Source organism: Rissa tridactyla, chromosome 2 (assembly GCF_028500815.1).
Source record: "Rissa tridactyla isolate bRisTri1 chromosome 2, bRisTri1.patW.cur.20221130, whole genome shotgun sequence".
In the NCBI taxonomy this organism is placed as follows: domain Eukaryota; kingdom Metazoa; phylum Chordata; class Aves; order Charadriiformes; family Laridae; genus Rissa; species Rissa tridactyla.
In genome coordinates, this window is record NC_071467.1 from 38,598,137 (window position 1) to 38,622,262 (window position 24,126).

General features: G+C 53.9%; 1 protein-coding gene and 13 non-coding genes across 14 annotated transcripts in view; 13 read left to right on the forward strand and 1 right to left on the reverse strand.

The window, feature by feature from the left end:
* Positions 1-24,126, reverse strand: part of DNAJC5B (DnaJ heat shock protein family (Hsp40) member C5 beta) — a 79,254-nt gene that overhangs the window by 31,586 nt on the left and 23,542 nt on the right. The window lies entirely within an intron of this gene.
* On the forward strand, positions 478-566 carry TRNAY-GUA (transfer RNA tyrosine (anticodon GUA)). Its single transcript is given in 2 exon segments — positions 478-514; positions 531-566. It is a non-coding gene; the product is annotated as a tRNA-Tyr (tRNA).
* Positions 902-974, forward strand: TRNAA-AGC (transfer RNA alanine (anticodon AGC)). The gene has a single exon. It is a non-coding gene; the product is annotated as a tRNA-Ala (tRNA).
* On the forward strand, positions 4,274-4,362 carry TRNAY-GUA (transfer RNA tyrosine (anticodon GUA)). The gene is given in 2 exon segments: positions 4,274-4,310; positions 4,327-4,362. It is a non-coding gene; the product is annotated as a tRNA-Tyr (tRNA).
* On the forward strand, positions 8,070-8,158 carry TRNAY-GUA (transfer RNA tyrosine (anticodon GUA)). The gene is given in 2 exon segments: positions 8,070-8,106; positions 8,123-8,158. It is a non-coding gene; the product is annotated as a tRNA-Tyr (tRNA).
* On the forward strand, positions 8,494-8,566 carry TRNAA-AGC (transfer RNA alanine (anticodon AGC)). The gene has a single exon. It is a non-coding gene; the product is annotated as a tRNA-Ala (tRNA).
* Positions 11,866-11,954, forward strand: TRNAY-GUA (transfer RNA tyrosine (anticodon GUA)). Its single transcript is given in 2 exon segments — positions 11,866-11,902; positions 11,919-11,954. It is a non-coding gene; the product is annotated as a tRNA-Tyr (tRNA).
* Positions 12,290-12,362, forward strand: TRNAA-AGC (transfer RNA alanine (anticodon AGC)). Its single transcript has one exon. It is a non-coding gene; the product is annotated as a tRNA-Ala (tRNA).
* TRNAY-GUA (transfer RNA tyrosine (anticodon GUA)) lies at positions 15,662-15,750 on the forward strand. The gene is given in 2 exon segments: positions 15,662-15,698; positions 15,715-15,750. It is a non-coding gene; the product is annotated as a tRNA-Tyr (tRNA).
* Positions 16,086-16,158, forward strand: TRNAA-AGC (transfer RNA alanine (anticodon AGC)). Its single transcript has one exon. It is a non-coding gene; the product is annotated as a tRNA-Ala (tRNA).
* TRNAY-GUA (transfer RNA tyrosine (anticodon GUA)) lies at positions 19,458-19,546 on the forward strand. Its single transcript is given in 2 exon segments — positions 19,458-19,494; positions 19,511-19,546. It is a non-coding gene; the product is annotated as a tRNA-Tyr (tRNA).
* TRNAA-AGC (transfer RNA alanine (anticodon AGC)) lies at positions 19,882-19,954 on the forward strand. The gene has a single exon. It is a non-coding gene; the product is annotated as a tRNA-Ala (tRNA).
* On the forward strand, positions 23,254-23,342 carry TRNAY-GUA (transfer RNA tyrosine (anticodon GUA)). Its single transcript is given in 2 exon segments — positions 23,254-23,290; positions 23,307-23,342. It is a non-coding gene; the product is annotated as a tRNA-Tyr (tRNA).
* Positions 23,678-23,750, forward strand: TRNAA-AGC (transfer RNA alanine (anticodon AGC)). Its single transcript has one exon. It is a non-coding gene; the product is annotated as a tRNA-Ala (tRNA).

Consider the following 24,126-nt stretch of genomic DNA (forward strand, 5'->3'; position numbering starts at 1 on the left):
ACAGAGGAATGGCATCAAGGAAATGGAGCAACTTCAGTGGAGGGCTGCAAAGAAGCTCAGGAACCGAAGGGATTTCTATGTGAGGATGGACTGAGGACACCGGCCATGTTCAGCCTGGAGAAAAAGAGGTTCAGGGGGCTTACACGTGACCTTCTAGCACTTTGGAGGACCTTACAGAGCAGAGGAAATGTTGTCCTTTTGTCTGGTGCAGGACCAGTGGGCAAAAGAGAGCAGAGTGAAATGGAATCAAGAGAAGTTGCAGTAGGATACGGGTAAGCCTCTTTTTGGCCCTGAGGAGAGTCCAGCTGCAAGAGTTGATGGGCTAAAGGGTTGCCCATGGTGGTTGCCGGTGGTATGGTGTTGGAGCTGAGTCTATTTGAATGAGGATGTCGGAGCAGAGGCATTGTTCTCCGCTTTGCATGGAGAAGCGTTGGATGAGTGTGTGATGGGCGAGGTACTGGGCAGGGCTCCATGCTTCCTTCGATAGCTCAGCTGGTAGAGCGGAGGACTGTAGGCTCCCTTGCACGGCCATCCTTAGGTCGCTGGTTCAACTCCGGCTCGAAGGAGTGCCCTTTTGGCTCTGCACCGCACCCTGCAGTGCCACTGCCTTTTGGCCCTGCCCGGGTGATTCCCCTTCAAGGGCTGCACAGCCCTGAACTCTTGCTTGAGGTGCAGAAGATGACTGGCCAAGGCGGTTTTAGGTGAATGCTGGGCTGGGGATGGTGGTGCTGAGCGCTGGGGTTTTTGAGGAGTGACCTCCCTCAGGAAAGTGAGTGGGAGGGTGGATGTGGGTGTGTGGGAGCCAGTCCGATGGGAAGGCCCAGAGTCCGGGTGTGGGGCAGGCTGGGCCAGGGGTGGGTGGCCGGAAGGGAGAAAGGACCTCAGGCAGATGCTGTGGGCTGGGGAATTAGCTCAAGTGGTAGAGCGCTCGCTTAGCATGTGAGAGGCAGCGGGATCGATGCCCGCATTCTCCAATGCTTTTCATTCCCCTTGCCCGGACACAGGGCCCCTTGCCTGGGGCAGTATCCTCTGGGAGGCTTGGGAAGGTCCTGGTCTGCCCAGGCTGCACAGAGAACAACAGCTTCCAGGGCTACATGTAGAGTACGACGGACTCAGGATCAAGGGAAGGGAGTCTTCCCCCTTGCTTGCCATCTAACAGATGGCACCTAGAATGCTGTGACCAACTTTGGTTCTCCATGCAGAAGAGAGAGAGAGACCGACTGCAGCCACCTCAGAATAGGGCCACCAGGATTACTGGGAGCAGGCGCGCAGGCCCTGTGAGGAGAGGCCAATGAATGCGGGCTTGTCCAGACGCCGGGGAAGAGAGGGCTTTGGGGAAGCTAAGCAGCATCTTTCAAATGCTTATCATGAGGTTTTGAATTCAACAGCTAGGCTTTTTGCTGGTGTGATTGGTGGAGGAATGATGAACAACAGGGCACAGCTGAAGCAAGACAGGTTCCATTTTTGTTTCCCTCCCACCAGCCAGGCAGGAGAAGAGGGATGCCCCGGAGGGCTGTGCAGCCTCCATGCTTGAGCTGGCTGGCTGAAGCCTTGAGCAAACTCGTGGGATCTCTGAGCTGGGGCTGCCTGGTGATGCATGCTGGAACAGACACGTATTGAGGCCTCATCGAAGGTGACTGCTTTGACAACTCTGTCATGCGGGCAGATCTGGGAGGGCGCCCTGACGGTCCTTCAATATCTCTGCTGATAGACCTGAGGAGTGCAGGCTCCCTTGCGTGTCTACCGCTACATCTTGTCCGGGCCCTGAGTGGCCCTAACAGGCCTGAATGGCCCTGAGCAGCCTCATGCCGGCCTCCACATCCACCCATGGATTTACGTTCAGCTCTGGGCCTTCACCCTCTTTCCGTGCTACACCGCGGGAATCCTGGTCTCTAGCTCACCCATGCCTATGCTGCTGTGCTCATCCTGAGTGCCATTACGTGGCACATGCAGGACAACCTGGTGATCAGGCGCAGTCAGCATCATTCATGAACTGCAGGTGCTGCTTGACAAACCTCATCTCCTTCTATGACAAGGTGACTCACTCAGTGGATGAGGGAAAGGGAAAGACTGTGGATGTTGTTTACCTGGACTTTAGTAACGCCTTCGACACCGTTTCCCACAGCATTCTCCTGGAGAAACTGACTGCTCATGGCTTGGATGAGTGTACTCTCTGCTGGGTAAAAAACCGGCTGGGTGGCCAGGCCCAAAGAGTTGTGGTGAATGGAGATCAATCCAGCTAGTGGCCAGTCACAAGCGGTGTTCCCCAGGGTTAAGTATTGCACACAGATCTGTTTAATATCTTTATCAATGAACTGGATGAGGGGATCGAGTGCATCCTCAGTAAGTTTGCAGCTGACACCAAGCTAGGTGGGAGTGTTGACGTGCTTGAGGGTAGGACGGCTCCACAGAGGGATCTGGACAGGATGGAATGATGGGCCGAGGACAATGGTGTGAGGTTCAACAAGGCCAAGTGCTGGGTCCTGCACTTGAGTCACAACAACCCCATGCAACGCTACAGGCTTAGGGAAGAGTGGCTGGAGAGCAGCCCAGCACAAAAGGACCTGGGGGTATTGGTCGACAGCCAGATGAATATGAGCCAGCAGTGTGCCCAAGGCGGCCAACAGCATCCTGGCCTGTTTCAGGAAAAATGTGGTGAGCAGCACTGGGGAAGTGATTGCCCCCTGTACTCGGCACTGGTGAGGCTGCACCTCGACTACTGTGTTCAGTTTAGGGCCCCTCACTCCAAGAAAGACATTGAGATTCTGAAGCGGGTCCAGAGAAGGGCAACAAAGCTGGTGAGAGGTCTAGAGAACAAGTTTTATGAGGAGCGGCTGAGGGAACTGGGGTTCTTTAGCCTGGAGAAAAGGAAGCTGAGGGGAGACCTTATCACTCTCTACAACTACCTGAAAGGAGGTTGCAGTGAAGTCAGGGTCAGTCTCTTCTCCCAAGTAACAAGCGATAGGACAAGAGGAAAAGCCTTTAGTTGCGCCAGGGGAGGTTTAGATTGGATATTAGGAAAAATTTCTTCATCGAAAGACAGAAAAACATTGGAACAGGCCTCCCAGGGAAGTGGTGGAATCGCCATCCCTAGAGGTATTTAAAAAAAGAGTAGAGGCGGTGCTTAGGAACATGGTTTAGTGGTGGTTTTGTCAGTGTCAGGTGGATGGTTGGACTCGATGATCTTAACGGTCCCTTCCAACCCAGACGATTCTATGATTCTCTGGCTATGCCATTGCCTATGTCCAACCACAGAAAGCCTTGATGCAGATGCTGACATGCAGACGGATATTCTGTGTTGACCTCATCCCTGTCTTGTCAGTCTGGATCTGCCTGGCATTCACTGGACGTGATCATCACTCTGACCTACAGAGTGACATCCTGGCGTGCTGTTGTCCTTGCCTCAGTATGACAATGGTGCCTTCTGCTTCTTGACTGTCTCTTATAGCAAGGCACCATGGCTTGGTCTTCCCAGGTCAGGTGGTGTGGACCTGAGAGATGGTGGGCAATATGGGACTAAGACAAATCATTCTTTCTTCCTGATGAATGGATTGATGCCCACGTTCTCCAGTGCTTTTCATTCCCCTTGCCTGGACACAGGGCCCTTGGCCTGGGGCCAGTGTCCTCTGGAGGCTGTGGCAGCACGCAGAGCACCCAGTCAGTAAAGAGCAGGAAAAGACCCCAAGGTGTAGCAAGAGCAGCACCGGCAGTTTTACAGGAGACATTACTTTCTCCATCTTTTCTTGACAGGCATCAAATGTCATCTCAAGTACTGTGTCCAGATTTGAGCTCCACCACAGAGGAATGGCATCAAGGAAATGGAGCAACTTCAGTGGAGGGCTGCAAAGAAGCTCAGGAACCGAAGGGATTTCTATGTGAGGATGGACTGAGGACACCGGCCATGTTCAGCCTGGAGAAAAAGAGGTTCAGGGGGCTTACACGTGACCTTCTAGCACTTTGGAGGACCTTACAGAGCAGAGGAAATGTTGTCCTTTTGTCTGGTGCAGGACCAGTGGGCAAAAGAGAGCAGAGTGAAATGGAATCAAGAGAAGTTGCAGTAGGATACGGGTAAGCCTCTTTTTGGCCCTGAGGAGAGTCCAGCTGCAAGAGTTGATGGGCTAAAGGGTTGCCCATGGTGGTTGCCGGTGGTATGGTGTTGGAGCTGAGTCTATTTGAATGAGGATGTCGGAGCAGAGGCATTGTTCTCCGCTTTGCATGGAGAAGCGTTGGATGAGTGTGTGATGGGCGAGGTACTGGGCAGGGCTCCATGCTTCCTTCGATAGCTCAGCTGGTAGAGCGGAGGACTGTAGGCTCCCTTGCACGGCCATCCTTAGGTCGCTGGTTCAACTCCGGCTTGAAGGAGTGCCCTTTTGGCTCTGCACCGCACCCTGCAGTGCCACTGCCTTTTGGCCCTGCCCGGGTGATTCCCCTTCAAGGGCTGCACAGCCCTGAACTCTTGCTTGAGGTGCAGAAGATGACTGGCCAAGGCGGTTTTAGGTGAATGCTGGGCTGGGGATGGTGGTGCTGAGCGCTGGGGTTTTTGAGGAGTGACCTCCCTCAGGAAAGTGAGTGGGAGGGTGGATGTGGGTGTGTGGGAGCCAGTCCGATGGGAAGGCCCAGAGTCCGGGTGTGGGGCAGGCTGGGCCAGGGGTGGGTGGCCGGAAGGGAGAAAGGACCTCAGGCAGATGCTGTGGGCTGGGGAATTAGCTCAAGTGGTAGAGTGCTCGCTTAGCATGTGAGAGGCAGCGGGATCGATGCCCGCATTCTCCAATGCTTTTCATTCCCCTTGCCCGGACACAGGGCCCCTTGCCTGGGGCAGTATCCTCTGGGAGGCTTGGGAAGGTCCTGGTCTGCCCAGGCTGCACAGAGAACAACAGCTTCCAGGGCTACATGTAGAGTACGACGGACTCAGGATCAAGGGAAGGGAGTCTTCCCCCTTGCTTGCCATCTAACAGATGGCACCTAGAATGCTGTGACCAACTTTGGTTCTCCATGCAGAAGAGAGAGAGAGACCGACTGCAGCCACCTCAGAATAGGGCCACCAGGATTACTGGGAGCAGGCGCGCAGGCCCTGTGAGGAGAGGCCAATGAATGCGGGCTTGTCCAGACGCCGGGGAAGAGAGGGCTTTGGGGAAGCTAAGCAGCATCTTTCAAATGCTTATCATGAGGTTTTGAATTCAACAGCTAGGCTTTTTGCTGGTGTGATTGGTGGAGGAATGATGAACAACAGGGCACAGCTGAAGCAAGACAGGTTCCATTTTTGTTTCCCTCCCACCAGCCAGGCAGGAGAAGAGGGATGCCCCGGAGGGCTGTGCAGCCTCCATGCTTGAGCTGGCTGGCTGAAGCCTTGAGCAAACTCGTGGGATCTCTGAGCTGGGGCTGCCTGGTGATGCATGCTGGAACAGACACGTATTGAGGCCTCATCGAAGGTGACTGCTTTGACAACTCTGTCATGCGGGCAGATCTGGGAGGGCGCCCTGACGGTCCTTCAATATCTCTGCTGATAGACCTGAGGAGTGCAGGCTCCCTTGCGTGTCTACCGCTACATCTTGTCCGGGCCCTGAGTGGCCCTAACAGGCCTGAATGGCCCTGAGCAGCCTCATGCCGGCCTCCACATCCACCCATGGATTTACGTTCAGCTCTGGGCCTTCACCCTCTTTCCGTGCTACACCGCGGGAATCCTGGTCTCTAGCTCACCCATGCCTATGCTGCTGTGCTCATCCTGAGTGCCATTACGTGGCACATGCAGGACAACCTGGTGATCAGGCGCAGTCAGCATCATTCATGAACTGCAGGTGCTGCTTGACAAACCTCATCTCCTTCTATGACAAGGTGACTCACTCAGTGGATGAGGGAAAGGGAAAGACTGTGGATGTTGTTTACCTGGACTTTAGTAACGCCTTCGACACCGTTTCCCACAGCATTCTCCTGGAGAAACTGACTGCTCATGGCTTGGATGAGTGTACTCTCTGCTGGGTAAAAAACCGGCTGGGTGGCCAGGCCCAAAGAGTTGTGGTGAATGGAGATCAATCCAGCTAGTGGCCAGTCACAAGCGGTGTTCCCCAGGGTTAAGTATTGCACACAGATCTGTTTAATATCTTTATCAATGAACTGGATGAGGGGATCGAGTGCATCCTCAGTAAGTTTGCAGCTGACACCAAGCTAGGTGGGAGTGTTGACGTGCTTGAGGGTAGGACGGCTCCACAGAGGGATCTGGACAGGATGGAATGATGGGCCGAGGACAATGGTGTGAGGTTCAACAAGGCCAAGTGCTGGGTCCTGCACTTGAGTCACAACAACCCCATGCAACGCTACAGGCTTAGGGAAGAGTGGCTGGAGAGCAGCCCAGCACAAAAGGACCTGGGGGTATTGGTCGACAGCCAGATGAATATGAGCCAGCAGTGTGCCCAAGGCGGCCAACAGCATCCTGGCCTGTTTCAGGAAAAATGTGGTGAGCAGCACTGGGGAAGTGATTGCCCCCTGTACTCGGCACTGGTGAGGCTGCACCTCGACTACTGTGTTCAGTTTAGGGCCCCTCACTCCAAGAAAGACATTGAGATTCTGAAGCGGGTCCAGAGAAGGGCAACAAAGCTGGTGAGAGGTCTAGAGAACAAGTTTTATGAGGAGCGGCTGAGGGAACTGGGGTTCTTTAGCCTGGAGAAAAGGAAGCTGAGGGGAGACCTTATCACTCTCTACAACTACCTGAAAGGAGGTTGCAGTGAAGTCAGGGTCAGTCTCTTCTCCCAAGTAACAAGCGATAGGACAAGAGGAAAAGCCTTTAGTTGCGCCAGGGGAGGTTTAGATTGGATATTAGGAAAAATTTCTTCATCGAAAGACAGAAAAACATTGGAACAGGCCTCCCAGGGAAGTGGTGGAATCGCCATCCCTAGAGGTATTTAAAAAAAGAGTAGAGGCGGTGCTTAGGAACATGGTTTAGTGGTGGTTTTGTCAGTGTCAGGTGGATGGTTGGACTCGATGATCTTAACGGTCCCTTCCAACCCAGACGATTCTATGATTCTCTGGCTATGCCATTGCCTATGTCCGACCACAGAAAGCCTTGATGCAGATGCTGACATGCAGACGGATATTCTGTGTTGACCTCATCCCTGTCTTGTCAGTCTGGATCTGCCTGGCATTCACTGGACGTGATCATCACTCTGACCTACAGAGTGACATCCTGGCGTGCTGTTGTCCTTGCCTCAGTATGACAATGGTGCCTTCTGCTTCTTGACTGTCTCTTATAGCAAGGCACCATGGCTTGGTCTTCCCAGGTCAGGTGGTGTGGACCTGAGAGATGGTGGGCAATATGGGACTAAGACAAATCATTCTTTCTTCCTGATGAATGGATTGATGCCCACGTTCTCCAGTGCTTTTCATTCCCCTTGCCTGGACACAGGGCCCTTGGCCTGGGGCCAGTGTCCTCTGGAGGCTGTGGCAGCACGCAGAGCACCCAGTCAGTAAAGAGCAGGAAAAGACCCCAAGGTGTAACAAGAGCAGCACCGGCAGTTTTACAGGAGACATTACTTTCTCCATCTTTTCTTGACAGGCATCAAATGTCATCTCAAGTACTGTGTCCAGATTTGAGCTCCACCACAGAGGAATGGCATCAAGGAAATGGAGCAACTTCAGTGGAGGGCTGCAAAGAAGCTCAGGAACCGAAGGGATTTCTATGTGAGGATGGACTGAGGACACCGGCCATGTTCAGCCTGGAGAAAAAGAGGTTCAGGGGGCTTACACGTGACCTTCTAGCACTTTGGAGGACCTTACAGAGCAGAGGAAATGTTGTCCTTTTGTCTGGTGCAGGACCAGTGGGCAAAAGAGAGCAGAGTGAAATGGAATCAAGAGAAGTTGCAGTAGGATACGGGTAAGCCTCTTTGTGGCCCTGAGGAGAGTCCAGCTGCAAGAGTTGATGGGCTAAAGGGTTGCCCATGGTGGTTGCCGGTGGTATGGTGTTGGAGCTGAGTCTATTTGAATGAGGATGTCGGAGCAGAGGCATTGTTCTCCGCTTTGCATGGAGAAGCGTTGGATGAGTGTGTGATGGGCGAGGTACTGGGCAGGGCTCCATGCTTCCTTCGATAGCTCAGCTGGTAGAGCGGAGGACTGTAGGCTCCCTTGCACGGCCATCCTTAGGTCGCTGGTTCAACTCCGGCTCGAAGGAGTGCTCTTTTGGCTCTGCACCGCACCCTGCAGTGCCACTGCCTTTTGGCCCTGCCCGGGTGATTCCCCTTCAAGGGCTGCACAGCCCTGAACTCTTGCTTGAGGTGCAGAAGATGACTGGCCAAGGCGGTTTTAGGTGAATGCTGGGCTGGGGATGGTGGTGCTGAGCGCTGGGGTTTTTGAGGAGTGACCTCCCTCAGGAAAGTGAGTGGGAGGGTGGATGTGGGTGTGTGGGAGCCAGTCCGATGGGAAGGCCCAGAGTCCGGGTGTGGGGCAGGCTGGGCCAGGGGTGGGTGGCCGGAAGGGAGAAAGGACCTCAGGCAGATGCTGTGGGCTGGGGAATTAGCTCAAGTGGTAGAGCGCTCGCTTAGCATGTGAGAGGCAGCGGGATCGATGCCCGCATTCTCCAATGCTTTTCATTCCCCTTGCCCGGACACAGGGCCCCTTGCCTGGGGCAGTATCCTCTGGGAGGTTTGGGAAGGTCCTGGTCTGCCCAGGCTGCACAGAGAACAACAGCTTCCAGGGCTACATGTAGAGTACGGCGGACTCAGGATCAAGGGAAGGGAGTCTTCCCCCTTGCTTGCCATCTAACAGATGGCACCTAGAATGCTGTGACCAACTTTGGTTCTCCATGCAGAAGGGAGAGAGAGACCGACTGCAGCCACCTCAGAATAGGGCCACCAGGATTACTGGGAGCAGGCGCGCAGGCCCTGTGAGGAGAGGCCAATGAATGCGGGCTTGTCCAGACGCCGGGGAAGAGAGGGCTTTGGGGAAGCTAAGCAGCATCTTTCAAATGCTTATCATGAGGTTTTGAATTCAACAGCTAGGCTTTTTGCTGGTGTGATTGGTGGAGGAATGATGAACAACAGGGCACAGCTGAAGCAAGACAGGTTCCATTTTTGTTTCCCTCCCACCAGCCAGGCAGGAGAAGAGGGATGCCCCGGAGGGCTGTGCAGCCTCCATGCTTGAGCTGGCTGGCTGAAGCCTTGAGCAAACTCGTGGGATCTCTGAGCTGGGGCTGCCTGGTGATGCATGCTGGAACAGACACGTATTGAGGCCTCATCGAAGGTGACTGCTTTGACAACTCTGTCATGCGGGCAGATCTGGGAGGGCGCCCTGACGGTCCTTCAATATCTCTGCTGATAGACCTGAGGAGTGCAGGCTCCCTTGCGTGTCTACCGCTACATCTTGTCCGGGCCCTGAGTGGCCCTAACAGGCCTGAATGGCCCTGAGCAGCCTCATGCCGGCCTCCACATCCACCCATGGATTTACGTTCAGCTCTGGGCCTTCACCCTCTTTCCGTGCTACACCGCGGGAATCCTGGTCTCTAGCTCACCCATGCCTATGCTGCTGTGCTCATCCTGAGTGCCATTACGTGGCACATGCAGGACAACCTGGTGATCAGGCGCAGTCAGCATCATTCATGAACTGCAGGTGCTGCTTGACAAACCTCATCTCCTTCTATGACAAGGTGACTCACTCAGTGGATGAGGGAAAGGGAAAGACTGTGGATGTTGTTTACCTGGACTTTAGTAACGCCTTCGACACCGTTTCCCACAGCATTCTCCTGGAGAAACTGACTGCTCATGGCTTGGATGAGTGTACTCTCTGCTGGGTAAAAAACCGGCTGGGTGGCCAGGCCCAAAGAGTTGTGGTGAATGGAGATCAATCCAGCTAGTGGCCAGTCACAAGCGGTGTTCCCCAGGGTTAAGTATTGCACACAGATCTGTTTAATATCTTTATCAATGAACTGGATGAGGGGATCGAGTGCATCCTCAGTAAGTTTGCAGCTGACACCAAGCTAGGTGGGAGTGTTGACGTGCTTGAGGGTAGGACGGCTCCACAGAGGGATCTGGACAGGATGGAATGATGGGCCGAGGACAATGGTGTGAGGTTCAACAAGGCCAAGTGCTGGGTCCTGCACTTGAGTCACAACAACCCCATGCAACGCTACAGGCTTAGGGAAGAGTGGCTGGAGAGCAGCCCAGCACAAAAGGACCTGGGGGTATTGGTCGACAGCCAGATGAATATGAGCCAGCAGTGTGCCCAAGGCGGCCAACAGCATCCTGGCCTGTTTCAGGAAAAATGTGGTGAGCAGCACTGGGGAAGTGATTGCCCCCTGTACTCGGCACTGGTGAGGCTGCACCTCGACTACTGTGTTCAGTTTAGGGCCCCTCACTCCAAGAAAGACATTGAGATTCTGAAGCGGGTCCAGAGAAGGGCAACAAAGCTGGTGAGAGGTCTAGAGAACAAGTTTTATGAGGAGCGGCTGAGGGAACTGGGGTTCTTTAGCCTGGAGAAAAGGAAGCTGAGGGGAGACCTTATCACTCTCTACAACTACCTGAAAGGAGGTTGCAGTGAAGTCAGGGTCAGTCTCTTCTCCCAAGTAACAAGCGATAGGACAAGAGGAAAAGCCTTTAGTTGCGCCAGGGGAGGTTTAGATTGGATATTAGGAAAAATTTCTTCATCGAAAGACAGAAAAACATTGGAACAGGCCTCCCAGGGAAGTGGTGGAATCGCCATCCCTAGAGGTATTTAAAAAAAGAGTAGAGGCGGTGCTTAGGAACATGGTTTAGTGGTGGTTTTGTCAGTGTCAGGTGGATGGTTGGACTCGATGATCTTAACGGTCCCTTCCAACCCAGACGATTCTATGATTCTATGGCTATGCCATTGCCTATGTCCAACCACAGAAAGCCTTGATGCAGATGCTGACATGCAGACGGATATTCTGTGTTGACCTCATCCCTGTCTTGTCAGTCTGGATCTGCCTGGCATTCACTGGACGTGATCATCACTCTGACCTACAGAGTGACATCCTGGCGTGCTGTTGTCCTTGCCTCAGTATGACAATGGTGCCTTCTGCTTCTTGACTGTCTCTTATAGCAAGGCACCATGGCTTGGTCTTCCCAGGTCAGGTGGTGTGGACCTGAGAGATGGTGGGCAATATGGGACTAAGACAAATCATTCTTTCTTCCTGATGAATGAATTGATGCCCACGTTCTCCAGTGCTTTTCATTCCCCTTGCCTGGACACAGGGCCCTTGGCCTGGGGCCAGTGTCCTCTGGAGGCTGTGGCAGCACGCAGAGCACCCAGTCAGTAAAGAGCAGGAAAAGACCCCAAGGTGTAGCAAGAGCAGCACCGGCAGTTTTACAGGAGACATTACTTTCTCCATCTTTTCTTGACAGGCATCAAATGTCATCTCAAGTACTGTGTCCAGATTTGAGCTCCACCACAGAGGAATGGCATCAAGGAAATGGAGCAACTTCAGTGGAGGGCTGCAAAGAAGCTCAGGAACCGAAGGGATTTCTATGTGAGGATGGACTGAGGACACCGGCCATGTTCAGCCTGGAGAAAAAGAGGTTCAGGGGGCTTACACGTGACCTTCTAGCACTTTGGAGGACCTTACAGAGCAGAGGAAATGTTGTCCTTTTGTCTGGTGCAGGACCAGTGGGCAAAAGAGAGCAGAGTGAAATGGAATCAAGAGAAGTTGCAGTAGGATACGGGTAAGCCTCTTTTTGGCCCTGAGGAGAGTCCAGCTGCAAGAGTTGATGGGCTAAAGGGTTGCCCATGGTGGTTGCCGGTGGTATGGTGTTGGAGCTGAGTCTATTTGAATGAGGATGTCGGAGCAGAGGCATTGTTCTCCGCTTTGCATGGAGAAGCGTTGGATGAGTGTGTGATGGGCGAGGTACTGGGCAGGGCTCCATGCTTCCTTCGATAGCTCAGCTGGTAGAGCGGAGGACTGTAGGCTCCCTTGCACGGCCATCCTTAGGTCGCTGGTTCAACTCCGGCTCGAAGGAGTGCCCTTTTGGCTCTGCACCGCACCCTGCAGTGCCACTGCCTTTTGGCCCTGCCCGGGTGATTCCCCTTCAAGGGCTGCACAGCCCTGAACTCTTGCTTGAGGTGCAGAAGATGACTGGCCAAGGCGGTTTTAGGTGAATGCTGGGCTGGGGATGGTGGTGCTGAGCGCTGGGGTTTTTGAGGAGTGACCTCCCTCAGGAAAGTGAGTGGGAGGGTGGATGTGGGTGTGTGGGAGCCAGTCCGATGGGAAGGCCCAGAGTCCGGGTGTGGGGCAGGCTGGGCCAGGGGTGGGTGGCCGGAAGGGAGAAAGGACCTCAGGCAGATGCTGTGGGCTGGGGAATTAGCTCAAGTGGTAGAGCGCTCGCTTAGCATGTGAGAGGCAGCGGGATCGATGCCCGCATTCTCCAATGCTTTTCATTCCCCTTGCCCGGACACAGGGCCCCTTGCCTGGGGCAGTATCCTCTGGGAGGCTTGGGAAGGTCCTGGTCTGCCCAGGCTGCACAGAGAACAACAGCTTCCAGGGCTACATGTAGAGTACGACGGACTCAGGATCAAGGGAAGGGAGTCTTCCCCCTTGCTTGCCATCTAACAGATGGCACCTAGAATGCTGTGACCAACTTTGGTTCTCCATGCAGAAGAGAGAGAGAGACCGACTGCAGCCACCTCAGAATAGGGCCACCAGGATTACTGGGAGCAGGCGCGCAGGCCCTGTGAGGAGAGGCCAATGAATGCGGGCTTGTCCAGACGCCGGGGAAGAGAGGGCTTTGGGGAAGCTAAGCAGCATCTTTCAAATGCTTATCATGAGGTTTTGAATTCAACAGCTAGGCTTTTTGCTGGTGTGATTGGTGGAGGAATGATGAACAACAGGGCACAGCTGAAGCAAGACAGGTTCCATTTTTGTTTCCCTCCCACCAGCCAGGCAGGAGAAGAGGGATGCCCCGGAGGGCTGTGCAGCCTCCATGCTTGAGCTGGCTGGCTGAAGCCTTGAGCAAACTCGTGGGATCTCTGAGCTGGGGCTGCCTGGTGATGCATGCTGGAACAGACACGTATTGAGGCCTCATCGAAGGTGACTGCTTTGACAACTCTGTCATGCGGGCAGATCTGGGAGGGCGCCCTGACGGTCCTTCAATATCTCTGCTGATAGACCTGAGGAGTGCAGGCTCCCTTGCGTGTCTACCGCTACATCTTGTCCGGGCCCTGAGTGGCCCTAACAGGCCTGAATGGCCCTGAGCAGCCTCATGCCGGCCTCCACATCCACCCATGGATTTACGTTCAGCTCTGGGCCTTCACCCTCTTTCCGTGCTACACCGCGGGAATCCTGGTCTCTAGCTCACCCATGCCTATGCTGCTGTGCTCATCCTGAGTGCCATTACGTGGCACATGCAGGACAACCTGGTGATCAGGCGCAGTCAGCATCATTCATGAACTGCAGGTGCTGCTTGACAAACCTCATCTCCTTCTATGACAAGGTGACTCACTCAGTGGATGAGGGAAAGGGAAAGACTGTGGATGTTGTTTACCTGGACTTTAGTAACGCCTTCGACACCGTTTCCCACAGCATTCTCCTGGAGAAACTGACTGCTCATGGCTTGGATGAGTGTACTCTCTGCTGGGTAAAAAACCGGCTGGGTGGCCAGGCCCAAAGAGTTGTGGTGAATGGAGATCAATCCAGCTAGTGGCCAGTCACAAGCGGTGTTCCCCAGGGTTAAGTATTGCACACAGATCTGTTTAATATCTTTATCAATGAACTGGATGAGGGGATCGAGTGCATCCTCAGTAAGTTTGCAGCTGACACCAAGCTAGGTGGGAGTGTTGACGTGCTTGAGGGTAGGACGGCTCCACAGAGGGATCTGGACAGGATGGAATGATGGGCCGAGGACAATGGTGTGAGGTTCAACAAGGCCAAGTGCTGGGTCCTGCACTTGAGTCACAGCAACCCCATGCAACGCTACAGGCTTAGGGAAGAGTGGCTGGAGAGCAGCCCAGCACAAAAGGACCTGGGGGTATTGGTCGACAGCCAGATGAATATGAGCCAGCAGTGTGCCCAAGGCGGCCAACAGCATCCTGGCCTGTTTCAGGAAAAATGTGGTGAGCAGCACTGGGGAAGTGATTGCCCCCTGTACTCGGCACTGGTGAGGCTGCACCTCGACTACTGTGTTCAGTTTAGGGCCCCTCACTCCAAGAAAGACATTGAGATTCTGAAGCGGGTCCAGAGAAGGGCAACAAAGCTGGTGAGAGGTCTAGAGAACAAGTTTTATGAGGAGCGGCTGAGGGAACTGGGGTTCTTTAGCCTGGAGAAAAGGAAGCTGAGGGGAGACCTTATCACTCTCTACAACTACCTGAAAGGAGGTTGCAGTGAAGTCAGGGTCAGTCTCTTCTCCCAAGTAACAAGCGATAGGACAAGAGGAAAAGCCTTTAGTTGCACCAGGGGAGGTTTAGATTGGATATTAGGAAAAATTTCTTCATCGAAAGACAGAAAAACATTGGAACAGGCCTCCCAGGGAAGTGGTGGAATCGCCATCCCTAGAGGTATTTAAAAAAAGAGTAGAGGCGGTGCTTAGGAACATGGTTTAGTGGTGGTTTTGTCAGTGTCAGGTGGATGGTTGGACTCGATGATCTTAACGGTCCCTTCCAACCCAGACGATTCTATGATTCTCTGGCTATGCCATTGCCTATGTCCGACCACAGAAAGCCTTGATGCAGATGCTGACATGCAGACGGATATTCTGTGTTGACCTCATCCCTGTCTTGTCAGTCTGGATCTGCCTGGCATTCACTGGACGTGATCATCACTCTGACCTACAGAGTGACATCCTGGCGTGCTGTTGTCCTTGCCTCAGTATGACAATGGTGCCTTCTGCTTCTTGACTGTCTCTTATAGCAAGGCACCATGGCTTGGTCTTCCCAGGTCAGGTGGTGTGGACCTGAGAGATGGTGGGCAATATGGGACTAAGACAAATCATTCTTTCTTCCTGATGAATGGATTGATGCCCACGTTCTCCAGTGCTTTTCATTCCCCTTGCCTGGACACAGGGCCCTTGGCCTGGGGCCAGTGTCCTCTGGAGGCTGTGGCAGCACGCAGAGCACCCAGTCAGTAAAGAGCAGGAAAAGACCCCAAGGTGTAACAAGAGCAGCACCGGCAGTTTTACAGGAGACATTACTTTCTCCATCTTTTCTTGACAGGCATCAAATGTCATCTCAAGTACTGTGTCCAGATTTGAGCTCCACCACAGAGGAATGGCATCAAGGAAATGGAGCAACTTCAGTGGAGGGCTGCAAAGAAGCTCAGGAACCGAAGGGATTTCTATGTGAGGATGGACTGAGGACACCGGCCATGTTCAGCCTGGAGAAAAAGAGGTTCAGGGGGCTTACACGTGACCTTCTAGCACTTTGGAGGACCTTACAGAGCAGAGGAAATGTTGTCCTTTTGTCTGGTGCAGGACCAGTGGGCAAAAGAGAGCAGAGTGAAATGGAATCAAGAGAAGTTGCAGTAGGATACGGGTAAGCCTCTTTGTGGCCCTGAGGAGAGTCCAGCTGCAAGAGTTGATGGGCTAAAGGGTTGCCCATGGTGGTTGCCGGTGGTATGGTGTTGGAGCTGAGTCTATTTGAATGAGGATGTCGGAGCAGAGGCATTGTTCTCCGCTTTGCATGGAGAAGCGTTGGATGAGTGTGTGATGGGCGAGGTACTGGGCAGGGCTCCATGCTTCCTTCGATAGCTCAGCTGGTAGAGCGGAGGACTGTAGGCTCCCTTGCACGGCCATCCTTAGGTCGCTGGTTCAACTCCGGCTCGAAGGAGTGCCCTTTTGGCTCTGCACCGCACCCTGCAGTGCCACTGCCTTTTGGCCCTGCCCGGGTGATTCCCCTTCAAGGGCTGCACAGCCCTGAACTCTTGCTTGAGGTGCAGAAGATGACTGGCCAAGGCGGTTTTAGGTGAATGCTGGGCTGGGGATGGTGGTGCTGAGCGCTGGGGTTTTTGAGGAGTGACCTCCCTCAGGAAAGTGAGTGGGAGGGTGGATGTGGGTGTGTGGGAGCCAGTCCGATGGGAAGGCCCAGAGTCCGGGTGTGGGGCAGGCTGGGCCAGGGGTGGGTGGCCGGAAGGGAGAAAGGACCTCAGGCAGATGCTGTGGGCTGGGGAATTAGCTCAAGTGGTAGAGCGCTCGCTTAGCATGTGAGAGGCAGCGGGATCGATGCCCGCATTCTCCAATGCTTTTCATTCCCCTTGCCCGGACACAGGGCCCCTTGCCTGGGGCAGTATCCTCTGGGAGGTTTGGGAAGGTCCTGGTCTGCCCAGGCTGCACAGAGAACAACAGCTTCCAGGGCTACATGTAGAGTACGGCGGACTCAGGATCAAGGGAAGGGAGTCTTCCCCCTTGCTTGCCATCTAACAGATGGCACCTAGAATGCTGTGACCAACTTTGGTTCTCCATGCAGAAGGGAGAGAGAGACCGACTGCAGCCACCTCAGAATAGGGCCACCAGGATTACTGGGAGCAGGCGCGCAGGCCCTGTGAGGAGAGGCCAATGAATGCGGGCTTGTCCAGACGCCAGGGAAGAGAGGGCTTTGGGGAAGCTAAGCAGCATCTTTCAAATGCTTATCATGAGGTTTTGAATTCAACAGCTAGGCTTTTTGCTGGTGTGATTGGTGGAGGAATGATGAACAACAGGGCACAGCTGAAGCAAGACAGGTTCCATTTTTGTTTCCCTCCCACCAGCCAGGCAGGAGAAGAGGGATGCCCCGGAGGGCTGTGCAGCCTCCATGCTTGAGCTGGCTGGCTGAAGCCTTGAGCAAACTCGTGGGATCTCTGAGCTGGGGCTGCCTGGTGATGCATGCTGGAACAGACACGTATTGAGGCCTCATCGAAGGTGACTGCTTTGACAACTCTGTCATGCGGGCAGATCTGGGAGGGCGCCCTGACGGTCCTTCAATATCTCTGCTGATAGACCTGAGGAGTGCAGGCTCCCTTGCGTGTCTACCGCTACATCTTGTCCGGGCCCTGAGTGGCCCTAACAGGCCTGAATGGCCCTGAGCAGCCTCATGCCGGCCTCCACATCCACCCATGGATTTACGTTCAGCTCTGGGCCTTCACCCTCTTTCCGTGCTACACCGCGGGAATCCTGGTCTCTAGCTCACCCATGCCTATGCTGCTGTGCTCATCCTGAGTGCCATTACGTGGCACATGCAGGACAACCTGGTGATCAGGCGCAGTCAGCATCATTCATGAACTGCAGGTGCTGCTTGACAAACCTCATCTCCTTCTATGACAAGGTGACTCACTCAGTGGATGAGGGAAAGGGAAAGACTGTGGATGTTGTTTACCTGGACTTTAGTAACGCCTTCGACACCGTTTCCCACAGCATTCTCCTGGAGAAACTGACTGCTCATGGCTTGGATGAGTGTACTCTCTGCTGGGTAAAAAACCGGCTGGGTGGCCAGGCCCAAAGAGTTGTGGTGAATGGAGATCAATCCAGCTAGTGGCCAGTCACAAGCGGTGTTCCCCAGGGTTAAGTATTGCACACAGATCTGTTTAATATCTTTATCAATGAACTGGATGAGGGGATCGAGTGCATCCTCAGTAAGTTTGCAGCTGACACCAAGCTAGGTGGGAGTGTTGACGTGCTTGAGGGTAGGACGGCTCCACAGAGGGATCTGGACAGGATGGAATGATGGGCCGAGGACAATGGTGTGAGGTTCAACAAGGCCAAGTGCTGGGTCCTGCACTTGAGTCACAGCAACCCCATGCAACGCTACAGGCTTAGGGAAGAGTGGCTGGAGAGCAGCCCAGCACAAAAGGACCTGGGGGTATTGGTCGACAGCCAGATGAATATGAGCCAGCAGTGTGCCCAAGGCGGCCAACAGCATCCTGGCCTGTTTCAGGAAAAATGTGGTGAGCAGCACTGGGGAAGTGATTGCCCCCTGTACTCGGCACTGGTGAGGCTGCACCTCGACTACTGTGTTCAGTTTAGGGCCCCTCACTCCAAGAAAGACATTGAGATTCTGAAGCGGGTCCAGAGAAGGGCAACAAAGCTGGTGAGAGGTCTAGAGAACAAGTTTTATGAGGAGCGGCTGAGGGAACTGGGGTTCTTTAGCCTGGAGAAAAGGAAGCTGAGGGGAGACCTTATCACTCTCTACAACTACCTGAAAGGAGGTTGCAGTGAAGTCAGGGTCAGTCTCTTCTCCCAAGTAACAAGCGATAGGACAAGAGGAAAAGCCTTTAGTTGCGCCAGGGGAGGTTTAGATTGGATATTAGGAAAAATTTCTTCATCGAAAGACAGAAAAACATTGGAACAGGCCTCCCAGGGAAGTGGTGGAATCGCCATCCCTAGAGGTATTTAAAAAAAGAGTAGAGGCGGTGCTTAGGAACATGGTTTAGTGGTGGTTTTGTCAGTGTCAGGTGGATGGTTGGACTCGATGATCTTAACGGTCCCTTCCAACCCAGACGATTCTATGATTCTCTGGCTATGCCATTGCCTATGTCCGACCACAGAAAGCCTTGATGCAGATGCTGACATGCAGACGGATATTCTGTGTTGACCTCATCCCTGTCTTGTCAGTCTGGATCTGCCTGGCATTCACTGGACGTGATCATCACTCTGACCTACAGAGTGACATCCTGGCGTGCTGTTGTCCTTGCCTCAGTATGACAATGGTGCCTTCTGCTTCTTGACTGTCTCTTATAGCAAGGCACCATGGCTTGGTCTTCCCAGGTCAGGTGGTGTGGACCTGAGAGATGGTGGGCAATATGGGACTAAGACAAATCATTCTTTCTTCCTGATGAATGGATTGATGCCCACGTTCTCCAGTGCTTTTCATTCCCCTTGCCTGGACACAGGGCCCTTGGCCTGGGGCCAGTGTCCTCTGGAGGCTGTGGCAGCACGCAGAGCACCCAGTCAGTAAAGAGCAGGAAAAGACCCCAAGGTGTAACAAGAGCAGCACCGGCAGTTTTACAGGAGACATTACTTTCTCCATCTTTTCTTGACAGGCATCAAATGTCATCTCAAGTACTGTGTCCAGATTTGAGCTCCACCACAGAGGAATGGCATCAAGGAAATGGAGCAACTTCAGTGGAGGGCTGCAAAGAAGCTCAGGAACCGAAGGGATTTCTATGTGAGGATGGACTGAGGACACCGGCCATGTTCAGCCTGGAGAAAAAGAGGTTCAGGGGGCTTACACGTGACCTTCTAGCACTTTGGAGGACCTTACAGAGCAGAGGAAATGTTGTCCTTTTGTCTGGTGCAGGACCAGTGGGCAAAAGAGAGCAGAGTGAAATGGAATCAAGAGAAGTTGCAGTAGGATACGGGTAAGCCTCTTTGTGGCCCTGAGGAGAGTCCAGCTGCAAGAGTTGATGGGCTAAAGGGTTGCCCATGGTGGTTGCCGGTGGTATGGTGTTGGAGCTGAGTCTATTTGAATGAGGATGTCGGAGCAGAGGCATTGTTCTCCGCTTTGCATGGAGAAGCGTTGGATGAGTGTGTGATGGGCGAGGTACTGGGCAGGGCTCCATGCTTCCTTCGATAGCTCAGCTGGTAGAGCGGAGGACTGTAGGCTCCCTTGCACGGCCATCCTTAGGTCGCTGGTTCAACTCCGGCTCGAAGGAGTGCCCTTTTGGCTCTGCACCGCACCCTGCAGTGCCACTGCCTTTTGGCCCTGCCCGGGTGATTCCCCTTCAAGGGCTGCACAGCCCTGAACTCTTGCTTGAGGTGCAGAAGATGACTGGCCAAGGCGGTTTTAGGTGAATGCTGGGCTGGGGATGGTGGTGCTGAGCGCTGGGGTTTTTGAGGAGTGACCTCCCTCAGGAAAGTGAGTGGGAGGGTGGATGTGGGTGTGTGGGAGCCAGTCCGATGGGAAGGCCCAGAGTCCGGGTGTGGGGCAGGCTGGGCCAGGGGTGGGTGGCCGGAAGGGAGAAAGGACCTCAGGCAGATGCTGTGGGCTGGGGAATTAGCTCAAGTGGTAGAGCGCTCGCTTAGCATGTGAGAGGCAGCGGGATCGATGCCCGCATTCTCCAATGCTTTTCATTCCCCTTGCCCGGACACAGGGCCCCTTGCCTGGGGCAGTATCCTCTGGGAGGTTTGGGAAGGTCCTGGTCTGCCCAGGCTGCACAGAGAACAACAGCTTCCAGGGCTACATGTAGAGTACGGCGGACTCAGGATCAAGGGAAGGGAGTCTTCCCCCTTGCTTGCCATCTAACAGATGGCACCTAGAATGCTGTGACCAACTTTGGTTCTCCATGCAGAAGGGAGAGAGAGACCGACTGCAGCCACCTCAGAATAGGGCCACCAGGATTACTGGGAGCAGGCGCGCAGGCCCTGTGAGGAGAGGCCAATGAATGCGGGCTTGTCCAGACGCCGGGGAAGAGAGGGCTTTGGGGAAGCTAAGCAGCATCTTTCAAATGCTTATCATGAGGTTTTGAATTCAACAGCTAGGCTTTTTGCTGGTGTGATTGGTGGAGGAATGATGAACAACAGGGCACAGCTGAAGCAAGACAGGTTCCATTTTTGTTTCCCTCCCACCAGCCAGGCAGGAGAAGAGGGATGCCCCGGAGGGCTGTGCAGCCTCCATGCTTGAGCTGGCTGGCTGAAGCCTTGAGCAAACTCGTGGGATCTCTGAGCTGGGGCTGCCTGGTGATGCATGCTGGAACAGACACGTATTGAGGCCTCATCGAAGGTGACTGCTTTGACAACTCTGTCATGCGGGCAGATCTGGGAGGGCGCCCTGACGGTCCTTCAATATCTCTGCTGATAGACCTGAGGAGTGCAGGCTCCCTTGCGTGTCTACCGCTACATCTTGTCCGGGCCCTGAGTGGCCCTAACAGGCCTGAATGGCCCTGAGCAGCCTCATGCCGGCCTCCACATCCACCCATGGATTTACGTTCAGCTCTGGGCCTTCACCCTCTTTCCGTGCTACACCGCGGGAATCCTGGTCTCTAGCTCACCCATGCCTATGCTGCTGTGCTCATCCTGAGTGCCATTACGTGGCACATGCAGGACAACCTGGTGATCAGGCGCAGTCAGCATCATTCATGAACTGCAGGTGCTGCTTGACAAACCTCATCTCCTTCTATGACAAGGTGACTCACTCAGTGGATGAGGGAAAGGGAAAGACTGTGGATGTTGTTTACCTGGACTTTAGTAACGCCTTCGACACCGTTTCCCACAGCATTCTCCTGGAGAAACTGACTGCTCATGGCTTGGATGAGTGTACTCTCTGCTGGGTAAAAAACCGGCTGGGTGGCCAGGCCCAAAGAGTTGTGGTGAATGGAGATCAATCCAGCTAGTGGCCAGTCACAAGCGGTGTTCCCCAGGGTTAAGTATTGCACACAGATCTGTTTAATATCTTTATCAATGAACTGGATGAGGGGATCGAGTGCATCCTCAGTAAGTTTGCAGCTGACACCAAGCTAGGTGGGAGTGTTGACGTGCTTGAGGGTAGGACGGCTCCACAGAGGGATCTGGACAGGATGGAATGATGGGCCGAGGACAATGGTGTGAGGTTCAACAAGGCCAAGTGCTGGGTCCTGCACTTGAGTCACAACAACCCCATGCAACGCTACAGGCTTAGGGAAGAGTGGCTGGAGAGCAGCCCAGCACAAAAGGACCTGGGGGTATTGGTCGACAGCCAGATGAATATGAGCCAGCAGTGTGCCCAAGGCGGCCAACAGCATCCTGGCCTGTTTCAGGAAAAATGTGGTGAGCAGCACTGGGGAAGTGATTGCCCCCTGTACTCGGCACTGGTGAGGCTGCACCTCGACTACTGTGTTCAGTTTAGGGCCCCTCACTCCAAGAAAGACATTGAGATTCTGAAGCGGGTCCAGAGAAGGGCAACAAAGCTGGTGAGAGGTCTAGAGAACAAGTTTTATGAGGAGCGGCTGAGGGAACTGGGGTTCTTTAGCCTGGAGAAAAGGAAGCTGAGGGGAGACCTTATCACTCTCTACAACTACCTGAAAGGAGGTTGCAGTGAAGTCAGGGTCAGTCTCTTCTCCCAAGTAACAAGCGATAGGACAAGAGGAAAAGCCTTTAGTTGCACCAGGGGAGGTTTAGATTGGATATTAGGAAAAATTTCTTCATCGAAAGACAGAAAAACATTGGAACAGGCCTCCCAGGGAAGTGGTGGAATCGCCATCCCTAGAGGTATTTAAAAAAAGAGTAGAGGCGGTGCTTAGGAACATGGTTTAGTGGTGGTTTTGTCAGTGTCAGGTGGATGGTTGGACTCGATGATCTTAACGGTCCCTTCCAACCCAGACGATTCTATGATTCTATGGCTATGCCATTGCCTATGTCCAACCACAGAAAGCCTTGATGCAGATGCTGACATGCAGACGGATATTCTGTGTTGACCTCATCCCTGTCTTGTCAGTCTGGATCTGCCTGGCATTCACTGGACGTGATCATCACTCTGACCTACAGAGTGACATCCTGGCGTGCTGTTGTCCTTGCCTCAGTATGACAATGGTGCCTTCTGCTTCTTGACTGTCTCTTATAGCAAGGCACCATGGCTTGGTCTTCCCAGGTCAGGTGGTGTGGACCTGAGAGATGGTGGGCAATATGGGACTAAGACAAATCATTCTTTCTTCCTGATGAATGAATTGATGCCCACGTTCTCCAGTGCTTTTCATTCCCCTTGCCTGGACACAGGGCCCTTGGCCTGGGGCCAGTGTCCTCTGGAGGCTGTGGCAGCACGCAGAGCACCCAGTCAGTAAAGAGCAGGAAAAGACCCCAAGGTGTAGCAAGAGCAGCACCGGCAGTTTTACAGGAGACATTACTTTCTCCATCTTTTCTTGACAGGCATCAAATGTCATCTCAAGTACTGTGTCCAGATTTGAGCTCCACCACAGAGGAATGGCATCAAGGAAATGGAGCAACTTCAGTGGAGGGCTGCAAAGAAGCTCAGGAACCGAAGGGATTTCTATGTGAGGATGGACTGAGGACACCGGCCATGTTCAGCCTGGAGAAAAAGAGGTTCAGGGGGCTTACACGTGACCTTCTAGCACTTTGGAGGACCTTACAGAGCAGAGGAAATGTTGTCCTTTTGTCTGGTGCAGGACCAGTGGGCAAAAGAGAGCAGAGTGAAATGGAATCAAGAGAAGTTGCAGTAGGATACGGGTAAGCCTCTTTTTGGCCCTGAGGAGAGTCCAGCTGCAAGAGTTGATGGGCTAAAGGGTTGCCCATGGTGGTTGCCGGTGGTATGGTGTTGGAGCTGAGTCTATTTGAATGAGGATGTCGGAGCAGAGGCATTGTTCTCCGCTTTGCATGGAGAAGCGTTGGATGAGTGTGTGATGGGCGAGGTACTGGGCAGGGCTCCATGCTTCCTTCGATAGCTCAGCTGGTAGAGCGGAGGACTGTAGGCTCCCTTGCACGGCCATCCTTAGGTCGCTGGTTCAACTCCGGCTCGAAGGAGTGCCCTTTTGGCTCTGCACCGCACCCTGCAGTGCCACTGCCTTTTGGCCCTGCCCGGGTGATTCCCCTTCAAGGGCTGCACAGCCCTGAACTCTTGCTTGAGGTGCAGAAGATGACTGGCCAAGGCGGTTTTAGGTGAATGCTGGGCTGGGGATGGTGGTGCTGAGCGCTGGGGTTTTTGAGGAGTGACCTCCCTCAGGAAAGTGAGTGGGAGGGTGGATGTGGGTGTGTGGGAGCCAGTCCGATGGGAAGGCCCAGAGTCCGGGTGTGGGGCAGGCTGGGCCAGGGGTGGGTGGCCGGAAGGGAGAAAGGACCTCAGGCAGATGCTGTGGGCTGGGGAATTAGCTCAAGTGGTAGAGCGCTCGCTTAGCATGTGAGAGGCAGCGGGATCGATGCCCGCATTCTCCAATGCTTTTCATTCCCCTTGCCCGGACACAGGGCCCCTTGCCTGGGGCAGTATCCTCTGGGAGGCTTGGGAAGGTCCTGGTCTGCCCAGGCTGCACAGAGAACAACAGCTTCCAGGGCTACATGTAGAGTACGACGGACTCAGGATCAAGGGAAGGGAGTCTTCCCCCTTGCTTGCCATCTAACAGATGGCACCTAGAATGCTGTGACCAACTTTGGTTCTCCATGCAGAAGAGAGAGAGAGACCGACTGCAGCCACCTCAGAATAGGGCCACCAGGATTACTGGGAGCAGGCGCGCAGGCCCTGTGAGGAGAGGCCAATGAATGCGGGCTTGTCCAGACGCCGGGGAAGAGAGGGCTTTGGGGAAGCTAAGCAGCA